The sequence below is a fragment of the Mobula birostris genome, chromosome 13, assembly GCF_030028105.1.
Source record: "Mobula birostris isolate sMobBir1 chromosome 13, sMobBir1.hap1, whole genome shotgun sequence".
In the NCBI taxonomy this organism is placed as follows: domain Eukaryota; kingdom Metazoa; phylum Chordata; class Chondrichthyes; order Myliobatiformes; family Myliobatidae; genus Mobula; species Mobula birostris.
Window position 1 is genome coordinate 31,210,628 of NC_092382.1, and position 10,882 is coordinate 31,221,509.

General features: G+C 46.8%; 1 pseudogene; it reads right to left on the reverse strand.

Annotated features, from left to right (window-relative positions):
• Positions 1 to 6,791: 6,791 nt before the first annotated feature.
• On the reverse strand, positions 6,792 to 10,514 carry LOC140207876 (probable G-protein coupled receptor 139; annotated as a pseudogene).
• Between the last annotated feature and the right edge of the window lie 368 nt (positions 10,515 to 10,882).

A 10,882-nucleotide genomic window follows, 5' to 3' on the forward strand; every position in this document is an offset into this window, starting at 1 on the left:
GGAACCGCAACAATCCTGACGCCTGCGCATTTGATCGGTGCTTCCGCGATGGCGAAATTTTTTAACGCAGCGCTTTATGGGTAATCACGATACCATTAAGTGTATTTGCAAGCACCGGTTTCATGTCCGTACCTCAGTTTTTTTGTGTGTGTATCGAAAATTCAGTATCTATTTTAACGCAGATGCAGATATGAAACACAAGAGATTCTGCAGCTGCTGGAAATACAGACACGTAAACACAAAATGCAGGAGGAAATCTCCAGTTCAGGCAACAACTAAGCAGAGGAGTACACAGTCTAGGAATGCTGAAGGGGCTCGGCCTAAAAACGTTGTCTATTTATTCCTCTCCACATTTGCTGCCTGATCTGTCGATTTCCACCAGTAAATTGCGGAAATTAACCACCATTTTTCTATGAACCACTTTCGAAATGTTTCTGATCTTTCATTTGTAGCCACATCCCGCTGGTCTGATTCCTCTTCTTCCTCCTCCTTGTAAACTTTAGGTCCCATCTCTTTCTGGAGTCCCAAAGCCCTGACTCAGGCTGGCAACTCGTTGTTTTCTGACTCTACTCCATCGAAGATTCACTCGCTAGTCTGCTGTCAGACTTTAGAGGCGCATTGCAACAACCCCGGCTGCCTGAGGCATAGACCTTTGAAATGAGTGAAAGTGACCCAAAACGTTGAAAAGAGTCCGGAGCCCTGGGGAACGTCAAAACCACAGTGTGCTCATCGTCTTATTCAGCCTGGAGAAAATCATGCAGGTGATTAGAGGCATTGGTCTTGTGAATAGCCAGAGACTTTTTCCCAGGGCTGAAATGTTTAACACGAGGGAGAATAATTTTAAGCTGCTTGGAAGTAGGTACAGAGGAGATGTCAGAGCTGAGTTTTTTTAAACACAGTGGTAGGTTTCTTGAGTTGGTTACATGGTCGGCACAACACTGTGGGCCGAAAGGCCTGTAATGCGGCGTAGATTTATGTGATTCTATGGAATTCAAGCGAAATCTCTTCTCCCACGGAGTGGTGACTAGTTATAGACTGTCATCACAGGGAGAGTGAGAGGGGAGCGGCAATGATAGGGCAGTGACAGAAACATGGGCAGTGACCGGATAGACTGAGTGGCCTCTCTAGTGTACGTTGTGAGTGTGGTAGAGACAGTAAGCACCTGCGACACGGGATTTGATACAGAACTGATTTATCTTTCACAGATCCACAATATTAAACACCAGTCTAGTTTGAGGCTAACATCAGCAGAACAGACTCCTCCAATGCTCAGTGACCAGGGTTCAGTACTGGGTGCGATGAGCAGCCGCACGAACTGCAGAATCTGACAGTAACAGTCCCTCATGAACCTGCAGCTGCCTTCAGTCACCGTGATTTAACACAGAGCTGATTTGACCTTCCTCCCTGATGTGAAGTTGCTGGTGTTGCAGCAGCTGGGATGATTGAGTAAAACTCCTTACTCACTCCGGACAGAAATGTGGTCTCTATTTATTGTGAACTCACCGGAGCATCACAAGGTGGGTTAACTGAATGAGTCTCTTCGCACACACGGAGCAGGTGAACGGCCGCTTCCCAGTGCGAAGCTGTTGGTGTATCTGGGATGTCCGACTGAATCCCTTCCAAAATGAGAGCCAGTGAATGACATCACACTGCTATAACGTCATGGCAATGTATCCAATCAGATCACGGACATGGACACGTGATCGGGATCTCCTTGTAGCGAGTGGGGCGCTGTCTTCTCCAGCATCTTCGCCTCCACATTCAAGGATCGGCGGCATTCAAGCGCTGGTGAACTGACAGATACAGCGGAACTAACGTGCTGTTGTGTTTGAGATTCCCATACACAAATCCTTTGCCTCTTCTACCCAGTTAAAAGTTTACAAAGCACGCCAAGTGGGCGAAGGACATTTCAGCTGAGATAATTTTGGTCTCCATGGTGATCTCTGATTAAAAACTCTGTCACAGCTCAAAACAATTTGGAGGAACAACACCTCATCTTCTAACTGTCCACAGTTCAAGCATTCGGGCATAGTGTCAAACTCTCGGCAAATCAAAGTGAAAAAAAGACTATCAAACACCGAATGTTCACAGAGAAATATATCGTGCAAACGTCCTTGTGTCTGGAAGAATTATTTTCCTCGCGCTGCCGTTTAGTAACGCCTCTGATGCTGTCTTTCTATTCCTTTGTTTCTGTCTCGACGGGGGATCTTATATTCCCCCAAACCTGTGTTGAGTTGTGGTCACCCCTCACCGGGACAAAGTCTGCCATTTCTCCAATGTCCTGCCGGTGACCACAGTGACACTATCTGCCTTTCACCCTGCACTCATAAATTCCCTGCTGTGCGGAAACCTGCCCGTGTCTGAACTACACGCAGCATTCGGTACACCTGTATACCTGTGCGTTGATGCAAATAGCGAATCAGTCAATCATGCGGCAGCATCTCAACACATAAACATTGTGCAGATATGATGACGAGGTTCAGTCCCTGTTGAGACCAAACGTCAGACAAGGGAAGAAATGTGATTGAACTGACTTTGAGCGTGGGATAATTATTGATGCCAGACGGAATGGTTTGAGAATTTCTGAAGCGACTCAGCTTCTGGGATTTTCACGCACATCAGTGAATCAAATAACTACACGTTGCCACAGCGGCTGCGGAAGAGCATTCCTGAACACACAACACGTCGAGCCTTGTCGTGGATGGGCTGCAGCGGCAAAAGGCGGCACCGGCTTCCACTCCTGTACCTGACAACCGGGCCACTGAGTGGGTGTTTACTGAAGTAGCTTCAACTGCTGAGGAGTCAACAGGTTCACCACCTTATGGGAAATGCACTTCCCCCTCATCTCCGTCCTAAATCTAATTCCCGAATCTTGAGGCTGTGATCCCCAAGTGTAGTCTCACCCGCCAGTGGTAATGATTTCCCTGCCTCTGATTTACCCATCCCTCTTTCATTACTTGGTTCATTTCAGTCCGATCCCCTCTCTTTCTTCTGAAGTACAGTCAGTTTACTCCCAGGAGACACATAGGCTTAACCCCGTCATCACTATAATCAATTCCTCGGTACTACCTCTAGAGCCAAACCAAATTCCGTGACATGGTGTTGCAGGTCTACAAAACTATGGTTAGAATACATTTAGAGTATTGTGCTCAGTCCTAAACGTACAACATTGACCATAGCACTGTGCAGCACAGGAACCGGCCACTCGGCCCACAAAGTTGTGCCGACCAGCATGAGTGGAGCTACTGGAAAATGGGCTGAAAACTTTGCAGATGTGATTCAATGCAGGAAAGTGTAAGGTGTTGCGCTTTGGGAGCTCCAACCCCGGTAGGAATTACACAGTAAACGGTAGTGAATTGTGGCGTGCGGGGGAACAGAGAGATCTGGGAATACAGTCCCATAATCCCGAGATAGGGTCACAAAAAAGCTTACTACACCTTGGCCTTCATAAATCAAACTACTGAGTACAAGAATTGTGACGTTATATTGCAGTTGAATGTGACGTCAGTGAGGACAAACTTCTATTGTTTGTCGTTCTGATCAACAATCTACAGGAAATATGTGAATAATTTGAAAGATTGCAGAGAAAATTTTAATGATGTTCCCAGGACTTTGGGATCTGCGTTATAGGGTAATATTCAATAGGTTGGGTCTTGCCCAAATGAGGCTTTACCACTTCAGGTTGGATGACTCTAGAGGAGATCATAGGTTAAGGGTAAAAGATGAAATACTTAAGGGTCAGAGGAGAGGGAAGTTCACTCAGATGTCGGTGTGAGTGTGGAATGAGTTGTCTGGGGAAGTGGAGAACGTAGGTTCAATTGCAACATTCTGTAGCCACTTGGACAGCTACATGGATTGGGGGGGGAGGGGTGGATAGTATGAAAGACTCTTTTCCGGGTGCAGGCCGATGGGACTAGAGCAGGGAACAGGTCAGAACAGTTTGGAAGAAACAAGGTGTATGTTTATGTATGTTTTGTTCAATAAGTACATCCCATCCCAAAGAATGCTCTCCAGTAATTTACATATCCTGACGTGAGGTGGGTCATTGTATTCCAATATTATTCATCCGGCTTCCTAAATAATATAATAACATTTATCCCTGGCTTTCTGGGATCTTGCTTGTGGCTAGAGAGAGGACAAATGTATTGCTGAAGTCCCCAGTAATGTCATCTACTCCATCTCACAATAATGTGCAGTGTAGCCCCCCAGGCTCTGGAAGGTTCTCGAACTTAATTCTCTTTAAGTCAGTGGACAAGACCTCCTTACTGGTGCGGTATTTACAGCAGGGAAAATACCCTTCAGCCCATGTGCCAAAGCGACCGAGATCTGCATTCGATTTAATTCCAGTTTCAGGGGGAATGGGTCAGACGCAGACAGACAGAACTAGTTTAGGTGCTCACCTGGTCGGCATGGAAGGGCTGTGTTGAAGGACCCGTGCCAATGTTGAAAGGGATGGATCTCTTCCGAGACATTGATTCTGTATCTTTCAATAGATGCTGCCTGACCTGCTAAGTTTCTTGAATTTTTTGCATCCCGTTCTGGTCAACATTCAGTCGAGAAGATGTCTTGTGCTGGGAAAATGCAGAGGAGGTTTACCGGGACTCTGGGATACGTGTCATGGGGTGAGATTGGATTGTGTTGAAGTCCAGTGTTAATGTGCAGAAGGATCCCAGGATCCAGTTCATCGCTCCCGGAAAGTGGCTGCATGGGACAATGAGATGGTAAAGAAGGCGTACGGTCTGTTTACTTTTAATAAGCGTGGCAGTGAGCCCCAATGTCAGGTAGCTGGGTTGCAGTTTACTAAATCTCTAGATGAACCGCATCTGGCATATTGCATTATATTACCGGGAAAATGTCGATGCTTTGGACAGTGAGTAGAAGAGGGTAAACATGACGCTGCCTGGATAAGGAGAGATTGAGCAATCGAGGGATATTTGCTCGGGAACAGTAGAGGCTGAGGAAGGCCACACCGAGGAGTATGGGTATATGAGAGTCGCAGACAGAGTGGATAGCCGCTTCCTTTTTTCCTTGAGGAAGAAATGTCTGATACCAGAGGGAATGTATTTAAGGTGAATGGGGGAAACAGCGTCTCATTACAAACAACAGAAAATCTTCCGATGCTGGAAATCCAAGCAACGCACACAAATTGCTGCAGGGACTCAGCAGGCTCGGCAGCATCGATGAAAAATAAAAGTCCAGTCGACATTTCTGTTCGGGAACTTTACAGTCCTTTTTCGCAGCATTTATTTATTTGTTTGTTCATTTGTTTGTTTGTTTACTTATTTAAATTTAGTGTAATTTTGTATCATTTCCAACCACTCCTGTTGTAATAAAACAACTTATGTAAGCCAGTGATGTTAAACATGATTCAGAATGTTTAAAGGAGATGTTCTTTACGTTTTTTTTTTCACTCTCATCGTGGCGGGTGTCTGGAAGGATTGCCGAATGTGATGGTGGAGGCCGATTCCATGGAGGTTATCAGATACCACATGAATGCGTAAACATGGAAGGATGTGCACCTTGTGTAGGCAGAAGGAATGGCTGTAGTTAGTCATGAAATTGTCCGTTCGATTAGTTCAGAACAACGCAGTGAGCAGGAGGGCCTGTTCCCCTGCTGTACTTTTCCATGCAGGCGAGACCACAGCGGAGTAACTGTGCGCATTTCTGGTCGCCCGCCTCAGGGAGGACGTGTTTAATCTAGAAAGGCGCAGAAATGACTCACGAATTTGTTTGCTGGGACCGGAGGACTCGAATCAAAAGGAGACGGTACAGTGACTGTGCAATGATCCCAACACCGAGGGCGATGCAGCACCGATTATCCTCCCCGACCCTACCCTCAGATTCAATTGTAGGTGACGTTAATGGTGGCAAATGGCACAACTGGTCCATAATGGAAGCGGTGTGACGTAATTCACAAACACCGTCATTGAGTTGTTGTGCTCGCAATGAGAGGTGGTGCGTGACGTAATGACCAGAGTCTGAGGGGATTAGTTTTAGGTTTCCTCATAATGGAAGTAAAGGCACACGAACGGGGCATGTTTTGTTCGCAAATCTTACGAGCTGGCAGTAAATGAGCTCTGATTCCAGAATTTGTACCCGCGCTTGCAGCCCACAGTACTGACAGCATAACTAAGAAAATGCATGTGAATTGCCTCCCCTCCCTCACCTCCAGCCACACAGTGACTGTGGGTAGAACTTACCAACAGGATGGGACACTCTAGTGGAGCTATATCAGCGGGAACCTGAACTCTCATTGTCCAGCTTCCCAGAACCGATGGCAACTTTAATCGTTTCCATTTGGTTGCCTCTCACTCTTCGAAGATCCAAGAGATAAATACCCATCCTGGCAAACTCTCCCCATAAAAGAGCCCCAATGTCCAAGCAACATCCTTAAATATCTTTTCTACATTCCTCCCGGTCTAACCACAGTCCGCTCTTTTTCACACACACACACACACACACACACACACACACACACACACACACACGCACACACACGCACACACAGACAGACAGGCGCGCACATACATATATACACACACACACAAACACAATATCTCTCCTGTTCTCCCAACCCCACGCGTGCACCGCTCTCGTTTCATCACCTCATTCAGCCACTCTCTCACGTCTCTCCCTCACACTCGCGTCCCTGTCTCCCTACCTCTATTTCCCCTCATTTCCTATTTTTACGGTCCACATCACTGTTGTTACTAATTTCCCGGAGCTGCCGGTCGATGGGACAGTTCGCCCGGGAATAACACCCGGGATCGGGCGGTGAATCTGGGTTGTGCTCAGGACGCGGCTTTATTAATGACCTGTCGCACCCAGTTGAACGAATATTTCACCGCGCTGATCACCTGCTCCCTGAATTTCGACTGAGTCACAGCGTAAATAAATGTGCTCGTGCAGCAGCTGAAATTCTTCAGCAAAATCCTGGCGTTGTGAAAGATCACCTCAGAATCATTGAAATCGAATCCAATTCCTTTGATCTCATAATACATGAAATTTACAACTAGTGTCAGCCACAGGGTGATGAAGCTTCCGGAGATGGCGAGGAGTAAGATCACAGACCTCCTCCTGCTCTCCATCTCCGGGTCACTGCGATTCTCGCCTTTGCCCTGACCTCTCAGTCCCCTACGGACCCGACTGGCCACTAAAATGTGCCTGAATGTCAGAGCGTTGAGTAACAGGATCACAACGAATGAACGGATTCAAAACTATATCAAGCTAATCGTATACTACCCACCCGGGGTCAGTGAAAGTATATTCCATAAGCTTGCAGAACCATGTTACATTCTCGATGATCTCTCTGGGTTCCCAGAGGAAGTAACGGGGAACATTTTTTCAGAAAGGACAGCACGGCGGTTGTTGTTAGAACCACAGCCGCAGTTTTCCCGGTGCAATATTTTGTTTTTAGTTTCTGACAGCAAATAGCGACAAAGCGATCAACAGTGAACATGACGGTGAACCAGACAGAACAGTATGTGGCTGTGAACCTCAGTACCTCGACAACTCTGCACATCGGGGTAGTGTTCAAAAAATTCCACGGAAAGTAATAATTTATGACTTGACGCACAAAGACCTCGGTGACAACGGTCAGTAGATCCGCCGCTGCCGTGGCCACCAGGTAGCGGGTGGTACAGGTAGAGAGGCCACACTTTCCCCGGGACAGGATCACAATCGCCACTAAGTTCACTGCAGGGAGAGAGACAGAGAACAGACACTGGGAATTATTGAACACATACTCCGGGAATGGACACGGGTTCGGGTTTCCGCCAATGGCCATGAGCGCCAGAGGCGGTGAACAGCTGCTCAACTAACACCAAGCACGGGTCACACTGTCTCAGACCTGCCTTCCCCACTGTGGAGATATGACGAGATGTGGGTAATCGTCGGGAACAACAGCGATCCAGTTCCGATGGGGCCAGTTTCACTGATTTAACCTTGACTGACCGGGCCTCTGGAAAACCCAACACTCATGTGGCTGGAAGTAGGTGCAGAGGAGATGTCAGGGGTAAGTTTTTTTTAAATTACTTTATCTACAATTTTCAGTTTTACAAAGACAAAATATATTGAAGACAAAACAATACAAAGGAAATACCGCGCCAGGCGGAGAACAGACAAAACAAATCAAAAACCAAAAAAAAAAAAAAAACAAAAAGGTTGCCAGACAATTTACAAGATTACATAAGCAATGTGCAGTAAAGTGAATGAAGGAATCCGGTTAGGCACCACACCCGCTCATGAGACTATGCAGGTCAAGGTCACTGTGTATGTGAGGTAATGTGACACTGAGCCAATAAGGGTCCCCATATTCTCTCAAATGTATTCTGTGTATTGGGTTTGTGCGGACGCAGTCTTTCCATTTGTATAACAGACAACATCTGCTTGAGCCAGTGTGCGAAGGTGGGTGGAGTAGCAGACTTCCAGCTCAGAAGAATAAGTTTCTTCGCCACCACCATTCCCAGATGCAGAGCAATCTGCATGTCCCGGCAACTCAAGAGTCTCTGCAGAGCATCCAAAGATGGCGAGGTCGTGATTGGGCTGAATGTCTCTGGAATAGACTTTTGAGACCCACTCAAAGATTGCAGTCCAAAAGTTGTATAATGTAGGGCAAAACCAGAAAAGATGTGCTAGTGAGCCCTCGGCAGAGCGGCACTTGTCGCATTCAGGAGACACGGATGGGAAGATGCGATTCAGTCTTGCTTTTGAATAATGCAATCTATTTATCGCCTTGTACTGCAGGGGTCCCCAACCTTTTTTGCAGTGCGGACCGGTTTCATGTTGACAATATTCTTGCGGACCGACGGACCAGCCGACCGGAGGGGCGGGATGGTTGCCAACGGACAAGAGTACCGGTCAAATACGTTGCGTTTACCCAGTGAAGACTACAATGACCATGAAGCCTTGCGCGGGCATCAGTGCGCATGTGTAATTTGCGCATGTGTGCACCTGTTGATTATTTTTTCCGCAAATCGTTTTTGGCGATTCTATTCGGAGGTGGATGTTAATCACGACCGGAATATGGGTGATAAGTGGCTAATACACTCAATTTCGTTTCTAAAAGGCTTTATCTAACGAATTTAATATTAAACACACAGCGCATTTTCCTCGCATGAATATAGCGATAAGTCAATGATCAGGGGAGGACAGGGGAGTTTGAAGTAAGTATTGGACGAACTTCCAGTACAATTGTCAGAAGCAGGTTCGATATTATCATTTGAAGATAAATTGAATAGGTATATGGACAGGAAAGAAATGGAAGGTTATGGGCTGAGTGCAGTTCGGTGGGGCGAGGTGAGAGTAGCATTCGGCACGGACTAGAAGGGCCGAGATGGCCTGTTTCCGTGCTGTAATTGTTATATGGTTATATAAGTCAATAGCATCATAACATTTGAAGTAACGTTTGGATATTAAACACAGCGCATATTTTCCCCGTATGAACTTATAAAATCATTGCAATGCACCCGCGGAATCAGTGGGAGCCCTGGGCTTGTTTTCCTGCAACAAGACGGTCCCATCGAGGGGTGATGGGGGACAGCGATACTCGAATGGGGTTCCTTATGTTCAGTCTAATCCGCAATTTAGTTTTTGTTACATTCATCGCAGAGATATGTTGGAAATGGAAGCAATGTTTCCGGTGCTTCCGCGGCTATCTCAGGATATGGAGCCTTGACTTTGATCCAGAATGCCGGCAGAGATGTTATGTCAAACAGACTTTTCAGCCCGCCGTCATTTGCAAGCTCGAGGAGTCGATCTCCTTCCCGCGCTGACATGGACGACGCGCGCGTGATGGCTCAACAGGGCGTGACAGGGAATGAGGAAAGGTGCAGCTGACTCCTATCGCCAAATCATATCGTTTCCTCGCGGCCTGGTAGCGCATGCTCTGCGGCCTGGTTCGGTCCGCGGCCCGGTGGTTGGGGACCGCTGCTCTAAATCACATTTCCCCTTAGAGTTGTCTTTCAAAAGCCCCGATAGAACTCTAGACAAGGTGCCACTCAAACCATCCCATTCAGATCTCCCTGGAGAGCTGCTTGTCTCCAGCACTGGGGCAATTCAGAACAAGGTGTCACCAAAGGCCCAGGGGTTCGCTCTGATGAATAACTCATAAGCAGTCAACACCCCAATGTAAAACTTTCCCAGTCACGCATGCGCGGAGAGATGTCCGTCCCGAGCACTGGCACCACTCTGGTCAACGTCCCATTAAAGGCAAGAGCAACGTTCGAGTCGATCCCGTGAGTTAGGGGAGAGGCGGAGGTGTACTTTCTTTTGTCATTAAATATGAACATTCAGAATGTTCTTTTTACAGGTTCGATACCATTGACGGATCATTGACGGTGCACTGAACATTAAGTTAGAAACTTGGAAAGTGATCATAAACAGGTTCACGCCGGTTAACACACAGAATAAACAAACATGAATTGCTCTGCTCACTCACCAGGACCTCCCATGACGGCAATGAACACTCGTAATATTTTATCCACACTCAAGTACCTGTCCAACATTGCAGACATTTTCCCTGTGCAGTAATTTGTCCTCCTGTGCCACAGGCGATCTCCCGGAATGAAATGTTCATGCAGCGCATGCCTGGGGTTTTAATACCATTCAGCGACTCCACGGGGACAGATTCCAACAGCTTTAAAACTAAAGATTTAAAAAAAATATTTACATTCCGATTACGTCAGGCAAGTGCAATCCCCGCCGAGACCGTTTGTGATTAATTTAGGAATTAATTGTGAAACTGCAAACAATGGAAATTGTGATGGTTCTGAAGGGTGTATATTGCTGGAGGCAGTCCTCCAGCAAAGGGGTTTTGTTTCAATGACCATCAGACCCAACTCTCTACCTCAGTTTCGTCCATCGGTTGAAGAGATTGACTGAG